Genomic DNA, 22,630 nt, shown 5'->3' on the forward strand with positions numbered 1-22,630 from the left:
ATTTGATCAATTGTATTTGTTGATAAAATAAGATTTCTCAATACTCCTCCTCATAGTTTGAAAACTTTACTTCATTTTCCAAGTGAAAACAAAATATCCTAAAAATTTGGGTGTGCGATGTTTACCTCTAAGCAGGTTTGGTGCTGAAAAGAAGCTGAATTATCTGCCAGCCTGAGAAATAACTGCTCAGTTACTTTCTCACTCAAGGGGCTTGAGAACAGGGTCAGCTTAGGGCTGTAGGCATATGCTAGATTTAGTGGAAGGAACTAATTTCTCTGGCTTCTATTGGCTTCCAATGTTGTTTTCATTTTTATTTTTTGGCTATAAATAGTCACTAAATCAATTACTGGCAGTCAGTGGCAGAGAGAGTCCTAGAATAATTGATTCACAGGGAAGTAGCGGTTTGGAGTATGAGATGTTAAGACATCAACATTCATTTGGCCATCTAATCTAGAAACCTCAGGGTCATTTTCTGCTGTTTCCTCTCTCTCTTCTCCCTAAACCAATTGTTCACTAATTCCTTTCACTATTTACATTTGAAACATTTCCTAATGACAACCCTACATTCCCATCACTGCCAAGTGCCCTGTTGAAGCCCTCTTCATCCTTCTTCTAGAGGAGAACAGACGCTTCCCTCCCTTTGCAATTCATTCTCCACTATACCAGCAGAGAGCTATTTCTGAAATAAACAGTGATAATTATCAGAGTCAGGCATCCCTGTAAATGAATTTCACATAATAATGAATACAACAATCCTGTAAGATACATGCTCTTATTATCCTTAGGAGAACCCTACACCCCACAGAGATGAACTTAGCAAGTCACACTTAAGTGATGATGCCCAAGCCTTTAAAAACTTTTTCATATTTTCAGCTCAACGTACTCAGGTCATAATTTGGCTTAAAAATCTATCTTAACTCCTTTAAACTTTCACAAATAAAGTTCTGGACTCTTTAATACTTGTTGCCTTCAGAGTTGAATTCACTTGGGTTTTTAAGTAGAGTGTGTTTAGAGAACTAGGTGGATTCCCAGTTCTGACAGTTACTAGGTGAACTCAATCAAGATTACCTTCTTGGTGCCTCAATATCCTTTTCTGTTGTATATTTGGAAATAACATCTACTTTGTTAGGCTGATTGATTGTTTTATATAGAACAAAGTACATGGCATTATTCCTAGTATGGTTTCTTGCCCATAAACTCTGCTTGATAAGTATCAATTAATTGAATCTTGGCAACTTTGTTTTTCTTATAAATCTTATGTTCCCATAATACTTCACTGCTCAAGAGTTTCTCAAAGAAGCCATGCCCTTTTATGTCACCATAGCCTTGTTCACCCTTCAGAAGTCTTCCTTTATCTGTAATAAACAAAGTCCCAATGATTAGATTATCTTTCCCTCAGCTTCTCACCCTAAAGAAACCATTATCATCTTTCCAAAGTCAGATTAAAACAAGTCTTCTGATGCCTCCTTCTGTTTATTCCTGAATCGCTGCAACTCTCCCACCCTTGGTTCTCAACTCCAGTGTAGCACCCAGAATGTGCTACGTGTCATTATATGTCGTTGTTAATTTTGAGCTCATTCAAAGAAAATGCCAAATCTTATTAATTTCTAAGTTCAGAATGTATGGAAAACTGTCTGGTATGAACTATGTGTTCAATTAGCATTCACACAAAGAATGAAGAGAGGATTAGAAATGGAACCATAGAATTGGGGAAACAAGAAACAGATCAACATCAGGAGAGGTTGTGAAAAGTGTAATTAAAGGGAAAGTGTGATGTTTTGATTTTTCTTATCTTCTTAAGAATACTTCTAAAGTGTTAAGAACAATTTTCAACATTGTTATATTAATGGACCTGTTTCTTTGCTTAATAAGCTATTAAATAACCTTCATAGTCTATAGCTATGCTGATAGCTAGAAAAATATTTAGTAAAAATGATAAGCTATTGATCAGGAATTCTCAATAATTAGTAGTAATAATCAATAGTTACCCATGTCACTCACTCACCAGTAAATCAAAATGATGCTTACTAGTGTCTCCAATTATATCTGTATAGCAGCCAAAGTTCTCCTCTAACTTGAATTCATTGCTGTGTTTCACATAGTTCCCGTGGGAACTTACAAGTTAGATAGTACTGGCATTTTAAACCTAGTAGAACATCTCATTCCTCACTGTTTCCTTGAGAATTCTTAATTGACAGTGAAGCTCAATTTCAGGGTCAGTCAATGAGTGTTAAATCTAAAGTTAGCTTATTAAAATATAAATAATAATTATTAATTGTTACTGTCAAATGAACACATTCTCTCTTTACTCTGTGCGACCCTATAGATGGTAACCCACCAGGCTCCCCCGTCCCTGGGATTCTCCAGGCAAGAACACTGGAGTGGCTTGCCATTTCCTTCTCCAATGCATGAAAGTGAAAAGTGAAAGTGAAGTCGCTCAGTCATGTCTAACTCAGCAACCCCATGGACTGCAACCCACCAGGCTCCTCTGTCCGTGGAATTTTCCAGGCAAGAGTACTGGAGTGGGGTGACATCGCCTTCTCCGACTCTGCTGTCTACATTTAGCAAAATTATAGAACCACCAAGAAGCAATAGAATCAGGCAGCAGTAAGACATTAATCACCATAGTGAAGAAATTTGTCCTATTACTGAACAATTAGGAAGGTCAAATTGCCACTTGTCACAGATGGGTTACAAGAAAACCGAGTACCAGCCTTCTATTGCCGTGACTATTTCGTATCGTCCTCTTGCTTCTATAATTTATGTAAAATATCTAATTGGAAAAAACCAAAGCAGTCTTTCTGTGAACAGTTTAAATTAGGACAGAGGCAGCCCCTGTGCCCTTTAGTCTGTTAAATGGACACGTGTGTGTACAAGCTCTCCTGTGTGTGGTTTCCACTGTTGGGTGGAGTGTCTCACACTGCTTTTTACTTCTCTTTATTGATTTACTTCTGTCTATGGTGGATCTCCGTTGCTACATGAGGGCTTTCTCTAGGTGCAAGGAGTGAGGGCTTCTCTCTTCTTGTGGTGTGTGGGCTTCTCATTGCATTGGCTTCTCTTGTTACAGAGCATAGACTCCAGGTGCACGGGCTTCAGTGGTTGCAGCACACGGGCTCAGTAGTTATGATTTGCTGGTTTTAGGGTATCTGGGCTTCAGTACTTGTGGCACGTGGGCTCAGTAGTTGTGACTTGTGGGCTCCAGAGCACAAGCTCAGTAGTTGTGGCACATGGGCTTAGTTTCTCCATGACATGTGGGACCTTACCCAACTGGGGATCAGACCCATGTCCCTTGCATTGTCAGGCGGATTCCTGTCCACTGCATCGCCAAGGAAGTCCTACTTTTTACTTCTAAAAAGGGTAAAATAGCCTGGACTGGCGCTTGGTGAGCAAGAATTTGGAAGAACTGAGAGAGGATTGGGGTGCATTTTGGCACTTAGTTGCACTCAGTTTGTAAAATAATTTCAAACTGAACCACACTGGTGAGCCTGGCAAGGCTGCCCAGGCCACCCTGCTTTTGTTTACCTGATTTTTTCCTCCAGGATGAAGAGTCAGAAAACAGCAGGTGGAATCTCACCATTGCTGGTTTTATTGTCTCCTTTTTTTCTTCCTTCCTGAGAATCATTAGGAGCATTTCTATTGTCATTCATTGTTTTGATAGGACATTAATTCTTATTTGTTGTTTGAAATATTGCTTTTGAGAAACACGTAATAACTGCATGGGTTCAAGACAACTTAAAATGACCTTCTGTCATTAAAAATCTCTTCTCATACTAACCTCTGTGTTCAAAATACCATTTGTATTTCTAATCCATGAAATCTGTATTAATGACTCAAGCTGGTGGGCATGATGAAAAAAATTAAAGTATAAAATTGATGGTGGTTTCATAATCAATTTCTCAAGGATGAAATAAAGAATGAAATCTAGGAAAAAACTAAACAAGGTGCTTATATGTTAAAAAAAAAAAAAAAAAAAAAGGAACACTATTTGTGTTAGAAAAGATCTCATATTGAAATCAGAGCCTAAGTGTTTTGAATATATCCTTAGGGTATAATTAAGATCCCATTAATTCAATAAAATCAATAGTAGAGCCAAACAACATTGTATGTTGTGTGAATAATTTTAATCAGGTTCCGACTTATTTCTCTTAGCTAAATTACTTAAAATTTCTTCTGCTTTTGCTAAAAATTTCTATGGACACCACCCATTTTCTTTAATCATGTTAATCAGTTGATGTTTAGCTGTACATTTATTTTAGTCTTTTATACACAGAGTTGTGCACTCTGGGTTTTAATTTTCCTGGTTGTAGTATATGAACTATCGTCCTTCACCCAATATAGATCTTCTCCCAAAGGATTAATCAAGTTCCATTTCTTTGACTGACTATATAAATTACTTTATCTAATTTTCATGACAGCTCTGGGAGTAGATATCCCATTTTACAGATTAAAATAAAGTTCAGAGTAGAGAACTGATGATCACTGGGCAAAGTGGAGTTGAGATTTAAAATCTAGAATTTTCTATGCTTGCAAACTTTGCTGCCTTCAAATATTTTATACTTTTAAACTTTACCACATCCTACGTGTCCTAATTCTAGTTATTAATTATAGATTCTTACTGGTGGTATGAGGTGTGTATCTGATTAATTTTCACCAAAGGGTGAATGAATGAAGCAAACTTCATCCTGGGCAATTTGTATTTTAAATAGGACCATCATTCAGCATGAATCTTTATCTGGCATATAATTCGATTTCGGTAGGGTGAGGATAGTTATTGTGTGCTTATAATCTTTGCATTGTTATTAATGGTGCTCTTTTTTTGCTCTTAAAAGTGTCTCTGTTTTGGACTGTCAACTTAGGTTTGGGGACATTTGTACTGAAGGACACCCCTCAGCTACTATGTGTCCAGTATTTATCCAGAAGGTCCAGAAAGAAATGTGTGTGGTAGTGTGATTCAGGAGCAGAAGCCCTATTATGTTCTTATCCTCTCTCCTTCGTACAAGGAAGGTTTTATTCTTGGCAAAACTATGCGATTTAATGAAATTTACCAAAATATTTAACAGGGGAATCATAAATTTACTGGCATGAAGAATCCTTGTTTTATTTAAAACATCTCCAGTTTTTTTCATCTTGGGCCAAACGTCAGACTCAGTTCTGCTACACACCCTACTGTCTTATGCCTCCCAGTTCCTCCCAAAGGCTGCCATCCTCTCCTTTATATGATCTCTGAATTTCTCAGCCAACTTGTCTTAACATTTTTTTCCCATTGTCTCTACAAGAACACCTATGAAATTACCTTGTAATAATTTATTTCTATGTCTGTCTCTTCCACTCAGAGTCAAACTGTCTGAAAGCACTTATCAATGCACTTATTTTAAAAAGGGAAAGAAATGGAAGGAGAGCAAAAAAATAAATTTAAAGAACCAAAAAAAATACTTGTTTGCTGATGAAAATGTCAGATAGCACATTCTAGAGAAGTCTCTCTCATTCAACAACCTTTATCTAGATATGAGAAATGTAAAAATTACCAACATATGTTGTTTATTAGTTGAGTGGCTTAATTTGCTGCCATATAGCTTATATTTTATGATACAATTTCTTTTAATACTTAATAACCTGTAGCTTTTTCTAAAAGATAAGACAACTACTCAGGCTTCTTTGGTTCACCTAGAAGGAGAGAGGTGGTCAGGACAGTCCAGATAAATCCTTAATGCCTGCACAGTCAGTTGATTCTGGTGGGGGCAAACACAGGTCAGTAAAAGGGAGAATATGTCTACATATGCTTATAATAATAAATGCAGGTTTGTAAGCCATCCTAGCTCTCTATGCATCTTGTTAGTTGAATATACATGATAAAATATTTATAAAAGCTTCAGTTCGGCTCAGTTCAGTCACTCAGTCACGTCCAACTCTGCAACCACATGGACTGCAGCACACCAGGCTTCCCTGTCCATCACCAACTCCCGAAGCCTACTCAAACTCATATCCATTGAGTCCGTGATGCCATCCAATCATCTCTTCCTCTGTTGTCCCCTTCTCCTCCCGCCTTCAGTCTTTCCCAGCAAGAGTTTTTTTCCAAGGAGTTGGTTCTTCGCATCAGGTGGCCAAAGTATTGGAGTTTCAGTTTCAACATCAGTCCTTCAAATCAGTACTGAATAATATCTGCTTACAGTCCAAGGAACACTCAAGAGTCTTCTCCGGCACCACAGTTCAAAAGCATCAATTCTTCAGCGCTCAGCTTTCTTTATAATTAACTCTCACATCCATACATGACTACTGAAAAAACCGTAGCTTTGACTAGATGGACCTTTGTTAACAAAATAATGTCTCTGGTTTTTAATAAGTTGTCTAGTTTGGTCATAGCTTTTCTTCTAAGGAGCAAGCATCTTAATGTCATGGCTGCAGTCACCATCTGCAGTGATTTTGGAGCCCCCCAAAATAAAGTCTCTCAGTGTTTCCATTGTTTCCCCATCTATTTGCCATGAAGTGATGGAACCAGATGCCATCTTAGTTTTCTGAATGTTGAGTTTTAAGCCAACTTTTTCACTCTCCTCTTTCACTTTCATCAAGAGGCTCTTTAGTTCTTCGCTTTCTGCCATAAGGGTCATGGCATCTGCATATCTGAGGTTATTGATACTTCTCTCAGCAATCTTGCAGTTATTCTGATGTCTTTTTCTGCTATCTTTCTTCACACACTGAAAACAGCCTTGTACTTACATGTGTCTCCAAACACATTTAATTCTTTTGTCCCAATTCTGAGTCATGGATTGAGATTGTAAGGTCTGTATGGTATCAGCAGACACTTCATCAGTCATATCCTGACACAGGATTTCAGTCAGCAAGGATTTCATGTCTCTAACTCTCTCTCAAAGTGGATTAATTCCACTGTCAAAAAAAAAGAACATAAGAGAACAAATAGAATAAAAGACATAATCTTGAACCTCAGAGATAGCCATTGTTGAAATGATGGCATGCATATGGTCCATAATTTTTCTATACAAATAATGCACACGCACACATACACTTACATATGTGCACACCCATTTTTTACATGATCAGAATAGCATTAACTATACCAAATTCTATCCTGTTTCCCTCACTGAAAAATTTATCCTGAACAGGTATGTGTTTTAATGATTGTATAATATGTATTACATGGCAAGTCTATAAATTATTTCAATATTCACAAAGTGTTACATTGAAGGAAGTAACATATGACCAACAATATCTTATTATTGATCACTAACACTTCTAAGTCTTTACAATTATAAAAACATACTAATTTTTCCTTACTGTGTACATCTAGAAATATAATTGCTGAGCAAAATGGTAACTTTGTACCTTAAAAAGCTTTGGTGCATGTGTGCATGCATGCTCCGTCACTTCAGTCATGTCAGACTCTTTGTGACCCCATGGACTGTATAGCCCACTAGGCTTCTCTGTTCATGGAATTTTCCAAAACTTTGGTTCCTCTTGTCAGATTATATTCCACTTAAGTACATATTTCCTGTGTATAATAAAACTTGGTATTCATTTTAATTTTTGTTGGCTCATTAAATAGTATGTTACTGTCTGATCACTGAATTTACTCCAAAATTTCTGTCAGATAATGTATAGAAAATATTTAGAGATAACAGTGCTCAATATTGCTGAGCCTATGGAGCTATATGGCCTGGATGAAGCAGGAGCTGAAATCAAGATTTCCAGGAAAAATATCAATAACCTAAGATATGCAGATATGACACCACACTTATAGCAGAAAGCAAAGAAGAGCTAAAGAGCCTCTTGATGACAGTGAAAGAGAGAGTTAAAAAGTTGGCTTAAAACTCAACATTCAGAAAACTAAGATCATGGCATCTGGTTCCATCACTTCATGGCAAATAGATGGGGAAACAATGGAAACAGTGAGAGACTTTATTTTGGGGGCCTCCGAAATCACTGTAGATGGTGACTGCAGCCTTGAAATTGAGAGGCGCTTGCTCCTTGGAAGAAAAGCTATGACCAATGTAGATAGCATATTAAAAAGAAGAGACTTAACTTTGCCAACAAAGGTCTGTCTAGTCAAAGCTGTGGTTTTTCCAATAGTCATGTCTGGATGTGAGAGTTGGACTATAAAGAATGCTGAGTGCCAAAGAATTGATGCTTTTGAACTGTGGTGTTGGAGAAGACTCTTGAGAGTCCCTTGGACAGTAAGGAGATCCAATCAGTCCATCCTAAAGGAGACCAGTTCTGAATATTCATTGGAAGGACTGATGCTGAAGCTGAAATGCCAATACTTTGGCCACCTAATGCGAAGAACTGACTCATTTGAAAAGACCCTGATGCTGGGAAAGATTGAAGGAGGGAGGAGAAGGGAACAACAGAGGATGAAATGGTTGGGTGACATCACTGACTCTATGGACATGAGTTTGAGCAAGCTCTTGAGCAAGCTCCAGAGTTGGTGATGGACAGGGAAGCCTGGCCTGCTCTGCTGCAGTCCATGGGGTTGCAAAGAGTTGGGCATGATTGAGCGCCCTGAACTGAACTGAAGGAGCTGTAGGACTGTCCAGTGTAGATGCCCCTTCCTACACCAGGCTCTCGCTTCCAAAAACTCCTTTTCACATTCACATTCTCATTTCAGTGATTTTCTGGCAGTTTTCCAAGCCTCAGATTCAGAAACTCATACCAATTATTGAGTGTTTAGCAGCATTCCTTGAAGTTTTTTTTTTCTTTCCCTTTCTGTTTACGGGTTTGATTTTAAGTTATTTTCAGTATTGCTTATTGTCTGTGTAAACTCTGATGAAAATCTTGATTAGTGAAAAGTTTTTATTCAGTAGTTTGCATATGAATATATAGTCATATATATAAATATATCTCAAATTTTATAGCTTTGTTTAGATTCAAGTGATAGGCATGACAAGTAATAAATTCATAATAAATAAACTTCCAGCAAGGATTCCATGTAAGAGAAATGTTGTTGTTCAGTCACTCAGTCGTGTCCAACTCTTTGCGACCCTATGGGTTACAACAAGCCAGGCTTTCCTGTCCTTCACTATTTCCCAGAGTTTGCTCAAACTCATGTCCATTGAGTCAATGATGCCATTCAACCAAATTGTACTTATAATTATAAATGATATCAATTACTCAAAATTACACAAAAATATGTGAGGAAATATACAAGCAACAGAAACTCAAGCAGCATTAAATAGACTGCTAACTTTATCCCAATATAATACTATCGAAATGACTGCAGAGAAAGATCATTCTCTTCCTAGGCTTACTTAATCAGGACATGCAGAGCTCAGGTAATCTGATCTTTCTAGCTGTGACTCAATTCTCAGGTTTTCCCTCCAGGTGTTCTTTATAATGAATGTCACTTAACCAAGACTCAGTAGGATTTATGGATTCCCAAATTGCTATTCTCAGAATTTGCTCCCTGAATGAAGGAAGGACTACACAAAAATTCCACTAATGATGCATAGTTTCAACTGTCTTATTCATTGGCGTCTATTTAGTTCTCACTCTAAAATTGCAGGACTTGTTTCTTTGCACAGTTCATGTTTCAAGAGTTGAGCAGAAGGCGTCCTACTAAAATTTCATACCCCTCAATGTTCATTATTTTAAATAAGGTCAGAACAATGTGAGTACAGTGCGAGTTACACAGCATTTGTTTTAAATATTGGCTCCTTTGAGGATGCCAATAACTTAAATGATGAACTTCCCTCTGGAGCATAACTCACTTAAAAGAATTCTGTTAGTTAGTACTTTTTGTTGTTAATCTGAATTTTTTTTGAAAATGTGAGGAATGGTGAATATGTTTTCTAAATCTTTACCAAGAATTTTACACTACTCTTGAGTTTTCTTCACTACTACAAAATAAAACTAAATGTTTCAACTACAGCTCAGTTACAGAAATGAAAATTAACCTCAACTGTAAACAAATAGGCAAGAGAAGCTTCATAAATACTTCATATATGACGTTTGAAACATAACAAGTAACATTTTAAATTTTTTTCAGAAGAGAGTGCTTAGAGATTTTAGCTACAATATCTGAGGTTATAGAATTAAAATATTAAAATATAAAAAATGAAGATGAAACTGACCTTTTAATTATTTTAGCTGCATGTTGGAATCCTGAGAAAAAACAAACAAGAAATTCCAGGTATTATCTTTTCATTCTAGCAGAAGTAATCATCAGGGTCTGGGGGCTGGGAGGGATTGGGGGCAGGAGGAGAAGGGGACGACAGAGAATGAGATGGCTGGATGGCATCACCGCCTCAATGGACATGGGTTTGAGTGAACTCTGGGAGTTGGTGATGGACAGGGAGGCCTGGCGTGCTGCAATTCATGGGGTTGCAAAGAGTCGGGCACGACTGAGCGACTGAACTGAACTGAATTGAACTGAAGTAATCATACTAACTCTGTTAAAGAGTTCAACAAACATGCACTAAAAAAACCCAGAAAACTTATTCTAAAGTAATGAACTTATAACCAGGCAGGGGGCCTTCTTGCTACCAACTCCATTGTTCCAGAATTAGAATAACCACCCTCTTCTATCCACACACCCATTTTAATCATAACTCAAATAAAAATCAGATCTTGAAATTTTTTCTTTTTGTTGATTTTAGTTTATTTGTATTTGTGTACCCTGGTATCTTGCTAATGAGTTCAAAGACTAGGCTTCCCAAATTATCTATAGCAGCGTACATGTTATTCTGTAACTGGGATGAATTAAGTAGGAGACTGTGGTATGAGCACTTTAATTGATATTAAAAACTTTCATTTATTGGGTACTTACAATGTGCCACTAATCTTGTGGAATCTCATTTTTCACCCCAATCCTCAGGACATCTTATGAAGTAGGTATTTGATTATTCCCATTTTATAGATTGAAAAGGTGAAGTCAGTAAGTTTTCCCAAGGCTACCCAGGTGAAATATAACAAAGCTGTGATTTAAGTGTAGCTTGTCTTCTCTCAGAGCCTCTGCCCTCAGAGCTCTACTGCACCACCTCGGGCCCCCTTCTGCCCATGGAAGGTCTCTAAAACGCACAGTGCACACAATGCACACAGATTTGACATTAGAGTTAAGTTCCATCTTAATAGAAAAATGTAAATTGTTTCTGGATTTTAGACACTTAAATGTTTTAAATTTTGAGGCTCCTAGTTTTCTCTCAAATGCAATTAAGTAAACACGTATTTCTGGTGTTTCAGAAATACTTTAAATTCACCTTTGTTTGCCCCATGCCTGAAGTAGTTGCTTAACAAATAATTTCTCTAAATAAATATATAAATGAATTAAACCTGAGGCAAACTCTCTTAACCATTTGATCGGTCTGTTACTTCTTCAATAACGTGCAAGTTGTCTTTTGCCTGTTTGAAAGGGATGATAAAGAAGGAGCATACCACTCAGATATTCCTTCAAGAGAAACACCGGCATCTTGAACAGATGTTTTCACACCTACATGTTCATTGTAATGGTATTCACAGTAGCCAACAGGTAGACTCAACCTTAGTGTCCATCAAGAGATGAATGAAAAGGTGTGATGCATACCTACAAGCGAATACTGTTCAGCCTGAGAAAAAGAATGAAATTCTGACACATGCTACAACATGGATGAACCTTAAGGACAGTATGCTTAGTGAAATAATTCAGCTATGTGGTGTCGACTATAGTTACACTGTTAACGATAGAAAGTAGAATGTTGATTGCCAGAGTACAGTAGGAGGAGGCAAAGTGAAGTTTGAGATATCAACTTTCTGTTGTTCGAGATAAAAAAAGTTCCAAAGATTGTTGTACAACAGGGTGCACATAATGAACATTACTGTACACTTAAAAATGGTTAAAATGGCAAAACAAAAACACAGAAAAAAAAGAAGCCTAGCATAGTGGCTAAGATCATGGACTCCGTAGTCAGGTGACCAGGTCTAAATCCTGAAATATACATCGTGTGATCTGCAAGTTACTTAGTTGCCCTGTCCTCAGCTTCATCATCAGTGAAATGGGAACCATGATAATAATAGGACCTATCCTGCAGGGATTTATGAGGACTAAATTTGTCTGTATTTGTAACAGCACTTACAGAAGTTCCTGGTACCCAGTAAGTGTAATGTAAGTGTTAACAAATAAAATTACATAAACATTTGAAAAAAAAGTGAAAAAGAGATTGGGTTAAAAATACTTGTAAAGTTGAGATGCTTACTGAGTGTTGTGCTCAAAAGGAAATTTGGAGCCACATGTGTGACTGAGTAAAAAATGTGAATGAAATTTTGATGTCAGTAGGTAAAAGAAGATATCAACAGTATTTCTTGAAAATTTAAAATGTGAAATTCCCGGGACTTTATTCTGGAGATTATGGCCTCAATCACATTCTGTATAATTTATTTTTATACCTATTTTGAAATGCTGAAGCTCGTTTTGTTTTAGGTATAGTTGCCCTGAAAATGTCAGCAGTCTGGGTAATTTTTTACAATTTTTCTCTGCACAGCTATCTTTCAGCTACACTGCACCAGTTCCAGAATAGTATTCCAGAAACCAGTGCATTTTGAAAGCAATAGTTCCTCAAGTCACAGTGAAGTGTAAGCTCAGTTCACCTTTCCTCCTTCCTAGATTTAGTGGAAATCAAGATAAATCTTATTTAAGACAAATATGTGGAATTAATTGAAACCTACTGATTTGGAGAAAATATGTAACTATAAATACCCAAATATTGACACTGTAGCTAAGGTGACTGTATCATTTATAATCCAAAGCAGGATTATTTTTAATGTGAAAGGGCAAGTTATTAATAATTATAACAGGAGCACAGGAGAAATCCAGGACTGTCCAGACAAATTAAATGAATGAGTACTCTGAATACAACCTATATCTGTCACTGTGTATCAGGGTTTTCAAAGAGTAATCCATTCTATAATACATATTTTTCATGAACAGTTTTTAGATTCCTGAGAATGACGAGCTTAAAAATGTAGCCACTCATTCTTGTGATGCCTAAAATGCTTACTGTGTAGACAAAGGCAATATCTTGCAATCTGGAGAAATGAGTCAGAATTCCTCTAAAGAATATATTGCACCTGCTGACCTCTTTGAAACAAGACTACAAATGAATCTTTCTATAAATACCATGTTAAAGGCTCTCAGCAAAGGAATTAACCTTAACCACTTTGTGGACCATGGTGAGTCATGGGAGCAGAATGGACAAAAGGCAAAGAGACTGAGTTCCTTGTTGAATGCCACCAGTTCTTTAAAGGATATCTTTGACTTTCAAAGATCTTATAAAGGATACTTATCTCTGAATCTGTTTTTTAAACCTTGGGTGTGCACAGGGTGAGTGCACAGCCATCTCTTTGCTATCTTCTCTGTTAGGCTTTAGTCATATGTATTTATCTGTTTGTAATCCTGTGATGCAGTTAGCCTTGCTTTGTGTGTAAAATTAATTGTCTAAAAGATTAAGAAGGAAGGACAACTCCAGAACAGTTGGGACAGATAGCATTAAGCATAAAGTTATCAACATTCTAATGAAAACAATTTAAAAAGCAGTTAGTTAATTTATTCAGATTTTGACTGTAAGTTCAGAAGTGAACTTATCAGTTCTCATGAATTTAAATGAAAATTGATCTCCAAATTTGAAGAGAAAGTGCAAGAATCAGAAAATCAAAATTAAGGAATAAGAATTATTTTTCCAGAAGAAAGTTAGATGAAAGTGGTACAGCTGGTATTCTCATATTGTTTGTATTTTCCCAGATCCAGCACAAACATAAAGGAAATCATCTTTGTCTGTGAAAATTGAGTTTGTAAGTAAATTTAGCTTTTGCAGTGGTACAATTCAAAAAGGGGACAAAAGCCTATGAATAACAGTAATCACAAAAATCCTTTTTCCCTTCCAGATCCAACTAATTATTCGTTTTAAATTACCCCTGGTTTTCAAGATCATTGCCCATGATAAAACATTACCAGGAGGATGTGGGGAAAATATTAAGGCATGAGAAATTATACCCTTCACATTTATCTGTTTCTTTTCCTTTTGACTTATGGTGTCCCATTCACTTTATAATTGCTAAATAAAATTTCACAGAATAAAGAAATACCTGAATAAATATATTGAAGAACTTATATGATATGTGGAAATAGAAGTTGCATTATTGTGGGTAGTCACATATTTTTCAATGAAGATGTGTCCATCCCCTTTTTAATCAACTAAGAGAGAAGAAATACACAGATCTTCGGTCAACATTATTGACAATTTATCCTTAATGAAAAGTTATAGAAAAGAGCATCCTTAGTTAAGGAGTGATTTCTTCTAGTCCCTTACCCTGCATTCTTCCTCAGCTCCTATTCTAGAAAAATATTGTCCTATCTCCAAACAAAGAAAAGTGAACTAGACAAGGTAGAAATCTTTGACAGTTGAAAAGGGCAAAATTTACTGGTTTCTTTCAAGTACAACCAAATTTGCATTATTCTTGAAAATTTACAGAAAAGATTATCACTTTAAAGTGATACTTTACTATTATCACTTTAATTAAAAGTTTTATTTTGAAAAATATTCAGACATACAGAAGAGTTGCCAAATATTACAATGAACTCTCACACTACCTTGATATAGATGAACCTGTTTTACAAGTTGCCGCCTTTGCTTTATCTTTGTATTTTCCGTATAACATATATACACATTGCTGTCTTATGTCTCTTTACTTATTTTGCTAAGCCATTTGAAAATTCTGCAGAGATCATGACCCTTCATCCTTGAGTACTTCAATGCTTTATAAATTAATAAAAAGGAAACACATTTAGGTAGCTACAGCTTACTTATCAAATTCAGGGAACTTTATGTTGATGCAGTACCATTATCTAACACACCCTATGATCAAATTTTGTCAGGTGTCCCAATATTGTCTTTTAGCTAATTGTTGTTGTTCAGTCACCAAGTCGTGTCCAGCTCTTCACAGCCTCATGGACTGCACCATGCCAGGCTTCCCTGTCCTTTACCATCTCCCAGAGTTTGCCTGAGTTCATGTCCATTGAATCGGTGATGCCATCCAACCATCTCATCCGCTGTTGCTCTCTTCTTCTGCCTTCAATCTTTCCCAGAATCAGGGTCTTTTCCAATGAGTCAGTTCTTTGCATCAGATGGCCAAAGTATTGGAGCTTCAGCTTCAGCATCAGTCCTTCCAGTGAGTATTCAGGATTGATTTCCTTTAAGATTGACTGGTTTGATCTCCCTGCTGTCCAAGGGACTCTCAAGAGTCTTCTCAACACCACAGTTTGAAAGCATCAATTCTTCAGTGCTCAGCCATCTTTATGGCCCAACTATCACAACTATACATGTCTACTGGAAAGACCATAGCCTTGCTATACAAACCTTTGCCAGCAAAGTGATATCTTTGCTTTTTAACTCACTGTCTAGGTTTGTCATAGCTTTCCTGCCAAGAAGCAATCATCTTCTAACTTCATGGCTGCAGTCACCATCCACAGTGATTTTAGAGCCCAAGAAGAGGAAAGCTGTCACTGCTTCCACCTTTTCTCCTTCTATTAGCCATGCAGTGATGGGACTGGATGTCATAATCTTAGTTTCTTTTTTAATATTGAGTTTTAAGCCAGCTCTGTTATTCTCCTCCTTCAAGAGGGTCTTTAGTTCCTCTTTCCTTTTTGCCATTAGAGTGGTATATCATATGCATATCTGATGTTGTTGATATTTTCCTGGCAATCTTGATTCCAGCTTGTAACTCACCCAAGTTATTAGCTAATTAGTTTTTAACAGTTCAGAATTTAAACCATTATCATATGTTGCAGTCTCCTTTTTTGAAAATTATTTTTTGAATTATAGTTGACTTATTGTGTAAACTTCTGCTATACAGCAGAGTGATTCAGTTATGCATATATTAATATTTTTAATATTCCTTCCCATTGTGGTTTATCCTAGGATATTGAATATGGTTCTCTATACTGTACCATAGGACTTTGTTATTTATACATTTTATATATAATAATTTACATCTGCTCATGCCAACCTCCCACTTCATCTCTTAATTTGAATCAGTTCCTCAGCCTTTCCTGTCTTTATGACATTGATATTCTTTAAGAGTACAAACTCATTGTTTTATAGAATGCTCAATCTGGATTTGTTTGATGAGTCCTCATAACTTGATTCAAGTTGAAAATGTTTATATGTTGTATCATTTTCAGAATTGCCAGAATCATGTAATGTCAGTTTGTCCAATTATTGTTGATAAATTTAACAAAAACATGCAAAATATCTACAGGAAAATAATAATAAATATTATTAAGAGAAGTTATACAGCAAATAAGTAAATAGAGAGATGTTCCTTGTAAATGAACTGCAAGTTTCAATGTTGTAAAGATGTCCAGTCTTCACAATTGCCCCGTAATCCTAACAAAATTATAGCGTATTTTTGATATAAAGTATCAAGCTGATTCAGAAATTTATATGAAAATGCAAAAGATATAGATAGCCAAAAAGATCTCAGAAAAGAAGAACAAAGTTGGAGAATTCTAACCACATGATTTTAACAATTACTATACATTAAACCAATCATGAAAATGAGTATTGGCCTACATCAGTCAGTTCAGTTTAGTTCAGTCGCTCAGTCGTGTTGGACTCTTTGTGACCCCATGGACTGCAGCACACCAGGCTTCCCTGTCCATCACCAACTCCTGGAGTTTACCCAAATTCATATCCATTGAGTCAGTGATGCCATCCAACCAGCTCATCCTCTGTTGTCCCCTTCTCCTCCTGCCTTCATTTTTTCCCAGCATGAGGGTCGTTTCCAATGAGTCAGCTCTTCGCATCAGGTGGCCAAAGTATTGGAATTTCAGCTTCAACATCAGTCCTTCTAATGAACACCCAGGACTGATCTCCCTTAGGATGGACTGGTTGGATCTCCTTGAAGTTCAAGGGACTGTCAAGAGTTTTCTCCAATACCACAGTTCAAAAGCATCAATTCTGTGCTGAGCTTTCTTTATGGTCCAACTCTAACATCTGTACATGACTAGTGGAAATACCATAGCCTTGACCAGACAGACCTTTGTGGACAAAGTAACGTCTCTGCTTTTCAATATGCTGTCTAGGTTGGTCATAACTTTCCTTCCAAGGAGTAAACGTCTTTTAATTTCACGGCTGCAGTGACCATCTGCAGTGATTTTGGAGCCCCCCAAAATAAAGCCAGCCACTGTTTCCACTGTTTCCCCATCTATTTGCCATGAAGTGATGGGACCGGATGCAATGAGCTTCATATTCTGAATGTTGAGTTTTAAGCCAGCTTTTTCACTCTCCTCTTTCACCTTCATCAAGAAGCTCTTTGGTTCCTCTTTGCTTTCTGCCGTAAGGGTGATGTCATCTGCATATCTGAGGTTATTAATATTTCTCCCTGCAATCTTGATTACAGCTTGTGCTTCCTCCAACCCAGCATTTCTCATGATGTACTCTACATATAAGTTAAATAAGCAGGGTGACAACATACAGCCTTTATGTTCTCCTTTCCTATTTGGAACCAGTCTGTTCCATGTCCAGTTCTAACTGTTGGCATACATACAGATAAAGAGATCTATGGAACAGAATAGTTTATAAATAGATCCTCACATATATAGTTAACTGATTTTTGATAAAGGCACCAGGATAATTTAATTGGGGAAAGATGAGGCTTTTCAATAAATGAGCTAAATTAACTGAAAAAATACATGGGAGGAAGTAGATCCTTACATTGTACTTTGCACAAAGTTAATTTGATGTGGTTTATAGACCTCAATATACTTCCCCTGTGGCACAGTGGTAAAGAATCCACCTGCCAATGCAGGAGCCACCAAGAAGGTGGGTTTGTTCCCTGGGTCAGAAAAATCCCCTGGAATAGGAAACCAACCCACTCCAGTATTCTTACCTGTAAAATTTCAGGGACAGAAGAGCCTGGTAGGTTACAGTCCATGGAATTGCAAGGAGTTGGCATGACTGAGCACGCACGCTAACTAACATTATAGACATAAACATAAAAGTTAAAGTTATAAATTTTTTAGAAATAACCACCCAAAAAGTCTTTTAACTTTCACTGGGCAAAGATTTCTTAGAAAGTGTATAAAGGACCCTACCCTTAAAAATAAAAATGAATTGTACATCATCAAAATTAAAAACTTAAATGTAGTACTTAAAAAATTTCATTAAAGGCATGAAAATTGACATAACCTGGGAGGAAATATCATCAATGCATTTATTTGACTAAGTACTTATATGTGTGTGTAGATAGAACAAATATATGTATGTGTCTACAAATCAATAATAAAATATAAATGAAAATGATGGTCAAAAGACTTGTATAGATATTTCACGAAAGAAAGATCCACAAATGGCCAATAAGCACCCGAAAATGGAAATGTAAATGAAAACCAAAGGAAGATACTATTTAACACCCACCAGAATAGGTAAAATTAAAATATTGACAATATCAAATGTTGGTAAGGATGTGGAGCTACTGAGGCTGTCATCCATTGCTAGTAGGATTACAAAATAGAGTTATACTGAAGAATTGTTTAGGTTTCACTAGAAAATGAAAATCTACCTGCTTTGTGGTCTGGCAACTCCTCTCCTAAGTCTTTCTCCTAGAGAAATGAAAATTCATATCCATAAAATGATTTGTATAAATTGTTTTCAGTAGCTTTATTTGTAATAGCCCAAGTCAGGAAATGGGCTTCCCTGGTGGCTCAGTGGTAAAGAATCTGCCTGCAATGCAGGAGACGTGGGTTTGATCCCTGGGTTGGGAAGATCCCCTGGAGAAAGAAAGGACAACCTACTCCAGCATTCTTTCCTGAGAAAACCCATGGACAGAGGAATCTGGCAGGTTAAAGTCCATGGACTTGGAACAGTCAGACATGACTTAGTGACTAAACAGCAACAAGTCAGGAAACAACGTGAATATTCACCAACAGGAAAATAGCTAAATAAATGGTGAAGGAGAAGATGGCATCAGAGGACGAGATGGCTGGATGGCATCACTGATGCATGGACATAAACTTGGGCAAACTTTGGGAGATGGTGAGGGACAGCAAGACCTGGTGTGCTGCAGTCCATGGGGTCACAAAGAGTCAGACACGACTGAGTGATTGAACAACAACAAATGGTCAGCAGCAGTGCACCAGTCAGCAATAAATAAAATATTGATATAAAAAGCTAATGAGTGGCTCTCAAAACTTGGGGAAAAGCTTTATTCTTATAAATAAATAAATACTGCACAATTTCATTTATATAGACTTCAAGATTAGGAAAAACAAACTAATCTATGGTAATGGAAGTCAAAACAGATTGCCTTTGGATCAAGGGGAGTAGGAATTGACTGGGAAAGGGCACATGGGGACTTTGGAGAGTGGTGGACATATTGTCTATTTTCAATGGGGTATTGATTATATGAGTCCCTGTACTGGTCCACATTCAACAAACTACCTCAATTTGCATTTCACTGAACATAAATTTTCCCTTAATTAAATAAAGTCAGTATTTATTTTCAGAGTCATACTGTTTTTTCTGTAACCAAATAGTTTTTACACAGACTTCAGTAAGACTTAAATAAATTCATCAAGGGAAATGCATTATTTAAATTCTGGGCATTTACTGTATCATATAGGGAGATTAGCGTTATATTTAATATTGCACTGATTGGATTTTTGTCATAGCAATAAAACCACAGTCCATAGCTCATTTTCCACCTTTTTCCCTAAATTTAAAGATGTTAGTAACATCATGATTACCAGCCAGGATTTAGGGAAAACAGGTTGAATGCTTGCTTAGCAACTAGTTTTGTCTGTTTTCCCCAGTGGCCTCTCAGATTTTAGAAATGCCTCAAAGGAACTAAATCTGTTTTTTTATTATATGTTGGTCTATTTCTATTCACTTTTATCCCTTGTAAAAGTGGTATTTTATAACTTTGAATTCAACATTTCATCTTAAAACTATATCTAAACCAATGGCATTTAAGTCTTTCCTCCTTAATCAATGGTATTTCAGTTTTGTTTAAGAGTATTATTTTCAAGTGGAAAGTGAATCTTCAGTAATCTGTGAACCCTTCAGGGTAGAGTGCTTGCTATTGATTTCTGCTTGTAGTTTTCAAGGCAATTTTATGGGGAAGGGCAGAAATGATCATTTTAATGAAAGTCATTTTTTCTTAGATGCTGAGCCAAAGAGTTCTACTAAAAGAAAACATGGGTCAGTAAAGAAAGGAAACAAGAATAGGATAAAGGGTTTCTTTGTTAAGGGTGGATTTCTAAGTCAGCTTTTTTTAATGTGGAGGATAAAAGTTATGAGAAAATTAATTATATAATCGAAGACATACATACATGCTACTCATGTAGCCAGATGCTTCTTCACCAGAAGCCCAGAATGATAGAACTTTCTTTGAAGATTGAAAGAAATCATGTTTAAATATATAGTTACATGGAATCAATAAGACTTTCCCCAAGAGATGATATTGGCTGAGTTTATAAATATATGTTAAATGAAAAGTTTATTTACGCTGTCAGAGCTGAGCTAGGCCAGTTCAGTTCAGTTCAGTTCAGTTTAGTTGCTCTGTTGTATTTGACTCTTTATGACCTCATAGACTGCAGCACGCCAGGCTTCCCTGTCCATCACCAACTCCTGGAGCTTGCTCAGGCTTATGTCCATCGAGTCGATGGTGCCATCCAACCATCTCATCCTCTGCTGTCTTCTCCTCCTGCCTTCAGTCTTTCCCAGCATCAGGGACTTTTCCAGTGAGTCAGTTCTTCGCATCAGGTGGCCAAAATATTGGAGCTTCAGCTTCAGCATCAGTTTTTCAAATGAATATTCAGGACTGATTTCCTTTAGGATTAACTGGTTTGATCTCCTTGCCATCCACGGGACTCTCAACAGTCTTCTCCAACACCACAGACCAGTTAGAGATGCAAACTGAACATTTTATTGACTTTGACATTAACATGAAAGGCAATCAGGTTTCATCTGGACATCCCTTGGTGCCCACTTTGCTTTCTAATATGCATTATTCATCAGGGCATTCTGACCCAAGTTTTGTCTTTCTCTATATTCTTATTTATGTATAATAGCTAAAAATCAACTCAAAACCACACCTTAAACCCAGTGCACATACAATCATATTACTTCATATGATTTTTCTAGAGAATGTTTTCTCACATTTAATATAATAAGAATTGAACTATACTCTAATTTTTGTCACACGGTAGGCCACTAAACATAATTGAATACATATTTATATTTTTATTTGGAAAAATCATGTCTTTCATTTTTTACTTTTTCATTCTGATTATTTTTTTCAGTTTGTAATATTTAGAATTTTATTTGTTTAAACAGAGGCTTGATTTTCATACTGTTCCTCTAATTATAAACTGAACTAGCATGTTTAGATTACATAAGAGGATAAGACATGGCTTCTCCTTTAATTGTTCAGTTCAGTCCCTCAGTCACGCCCAACTCCTTGCGACCCCATGAATCACAGCACGCCAGGCCTCCCTGTCCATAACAACTCCTGGAGTTCACTCAAACTCATGTCCATCGAGTCGGTGATGCCATCCAGCCATCTCATCCTCTGCCATCCCCTTCTCCTCCTGCCCCCAATCCCTCCCAGCATCAAGGTCTTTCCAATGAGTCAACTTTCGCATGAGGTGGCCAAAGTATTGGAGTTTCAGCTTCAGCATCGTCCTTCCAATGAACACCCAGGACTGATCTCCTGTAGGATGGACTGATTGGATCTCCTTGCAGTCCAAGGGACTCTCAAGAGTCTTCTCCAACACCATAGTTCAAAAGCATCAATTCTTCGGTGCTCAGCTTTCTTCACAGTCCAACTCTCACATCCATAATGACCACTGGAAAAACCATAGCCTTGACTAGACGGACCTTTGTTGGCAAAGTAATATCTCTGCTTTTCAATATACGATCTAGGTTGGTCATAACTTTCCTTCCAAGGAGTAAGCGTCTTTTAATTTCATGGCTGTAATCACCATCTGCAGTGATTTTGGAGCCCCCCAAAAATAAAGTGTGACACTGTTTCCACTGTTTCCCCATCTATTTGCCATGAAGTGATGGGACCAGATGCCATGACCTTAGTTTTCTGAATGTTGATCTTTAAGCCAACTTTTTCATTCTCCTCTTTCACTTTCAACAAAAGGCTTTTAGTTCCTCTTCACTTTCTGCCGTAAGGGTGATGTCATCTGCATATCTGAGGTTATTGACATTTCTCCGGGCAATCTTGATAACAGCTTGTGCTTCTTCCAGGCCAGAATTTCTCATGATGTACTCTGCATATCAGTTAAATAAGCAGGGTGACAAAATACAGCCTTGATGTACTCCTTTTCCTATTAATTGTAGTAAACATTAAATTTAGATCTATGGTCTTTAAACTTAAAATATTTGGGGAGATTACTTTCTATGCAAAAAAAAAAATGAGATTTTTCAGAGTATAAACACAAAATTTGTGTGTGCTACTCAGTTATTGGAAGGGGCAAAAACAGAAGTGGAAAATCAAGAAAGAAAGAAGAGAGGAAGGAAAGAAACAAAAGGAGAGAAGATTCAAATGTAGGAAAACTGTGAAGTGGAAAAAAAAATATATATATATAAACCTGTAGTGGAGAATAAGAAATAAGATAGGAAAACTGCTTCAAGATAATGAGGGA

The 22,630-nt window shown here is 36.8% G+C and overlaps 1 long non-coding RNA gene across 2 annotated transcripts; it reads right to left on the bottom strand.

Annotated features, from left to right (window-relative positions):
• Positions 1-463: 463 nt before the first annotated feature.
• Positions 464-21,141, bottom strand: LOC132342964 (uncharacterized). 2 transcript variants are annotated; one of them, XR_009491565.1, is made up of 5 exons: positions 20,481-21,141; positions 18,538-18,577; positions 17,866-17,950; positions 10,080-10,110; positions 464-1,355 (listed from the first exon to the last, which is right to left on the bottom strand). It is a non-coding gene; the product is annotated as an uncharacterized lncRNA (long non-coding RNA). The 2 variants fall into 2 exon arrangements; XR_009491566.1 differs by lacking the exon at positions 20,481-21,141 and adding an exon at positions 20,306-20,474.
• Positions 21,142-22,630: the final 1,489 nt, after the last annotated feature.

The sequence above is a fragment of the Bos taurus genome, chromosome 2 (genome assembly GCF_002263795.3).
Source record: "Bos taurus isolate L1 Dominette 01449 registration number 42190680 breed Hereford chromosome 2, ARS-UCD2.0, whole genome shotgun sequence".
Taxonomy (NCBI): domain Eukaryota; kingdom Metazoa; phylum Chordata; class Mammalia; order Artiodactyla; family Bovidae; genus Bos; species Bos taurus.